Genomic DNA, 1,567 nt, shown 5'->3' on the forward strand with positions numbered 1-1,567 from the left:
TTTCTGAACGTGGGAGCAGGGTGCAGCTGCCTCAGCTTGTTCCCTGCTTTAGCTGTCAAGGCTCCTTTCCGGCAAGACGTCCCTGAGCCGAAGACACATGGACCAACCCAGAGGAAGCCCTGGGCTGTTGGAGTAGCCGTGCAGAGATATGCTGACATATCCACTGCCCACGGTGCTCTGCTTACACATTCACTGCCTCGGCTCTCCTCCTTAAGCCAGCAACATGCCGTCTGTTTTGAAAGATGGAGGAGGACATTGCAATTGGTGTTGGACATGTGGGTTAATGGGTTAATGTCGGACTTGTGGGTTTGGACCACACTGCTTTCGGATGTCTGCTTGATGAACACTTAACCTTGATATATGAGTCTCACTTAGACATGAGTTTCTGTGCCCCCGTTTCTCTACGAGAGCCAGAGTCACAAATAGGACACCTAGCAGTGGGGCAATGGAAAAACTCATCTTAAGATGGAGAGTAGCTATATAATTGACCTTGCCCTCATGGTAATTCTTCTTCCTTGTCTATCCAGAGGTCAGACAAAGCCACCCTTTACTCAGTGGTTTTCTGGGGAAACTATGGGAAGTGGGAAAAATGAAAGTTTGTAAGCCCACTTGCTTTGAGCCACCAAAATGGGGTGACCTTTAGCTGGGTTTAGACCACCTCTGGGAAGACAGCTATGCAGTGAAATAGATGCCCACCAGTGCTTTCGTGTACTCAGGAACCATAAGTCTTTGCCAGAAATTAAAAAAAAAAAAATCTGGGAGTAGGGAGAAAACATCTCCCTGAGACTGTGTGTTAAAGAGAGCCTGTGAGCACGCTGCATTGCTTGCTGGGTGACCACGTGGATCTACATATGGAGTGGAGGTCAGAGAAATGCAGCAATAAAAGGACTGCTTGTGTATGGGCCCGCATACCTGTGGATTTGGTTTACGTGAAAACGATGAGAACACGAGGGTGACTCGACTCAAGTTCACCACGTCGCATCAGGAGCCCAGGCTTGTTGAATAGTGGCGAGAGCCCATGGTCTACAACCAAGGTGACCGGTGGACACCCCGTGGAGGCTGAGCGAGGTAGCCGGCACGGGTCGACCAGAAGCCCACCAGACGGCGATATTCGAGACTATGAACTGGTGCCTAAGAGTGCTGATTTTATTCACGGCCTGTCCGGCTTTGGTTTTGCGATGGACACAGACTTTGAAAAGTTCCTATTGGAATGCAGATTTCTTCATGGCGAGCAATGATGGTTTCCTCTGAGCACTGGTTTTATATTAGTGGGCCATAAGTAAAGTGGTTAGGTAACATTTGGGGTATAAAAGCACAGAGTAGTTGGCTTACAAACTTTCCGTGTGGGGGAACATTCCATAAGTTTTAGAATTAAGGTCCTGATGTTACTTAATTCCATGTTGGTGTTAAAGAATTTTGAATGGGTGCCAGGTTCGCAAATGTGCAATTAGTTCGTGGATTGTGCCAACCTGTATGATACACACGTGCGGTTAAATGAAGGGCAGAGGGATCAATGGCTCCTTGAGCATTGCCATTCTAGTTAGGTCCCTTCATTTCTGAACGTGGG

The sequence above is a fragment of the Tenrec ecaudatus genome, chromosome 12 (genome assembly GCF_050624435.1).
Source record: "Tenrec ecaudatus isolate mTenEca1 chromosome 12, mTenEca1.hap1, whole genome shotgun sequence".
In the NCBI taxonomy this organism is placed as follows: domain Eukaryota; kingdom Metazoa; phylum Chordata; class Mammalia; order Afrosoricida; family Tenrecidae; genus Tenrec; species Tenrec ecaudatus.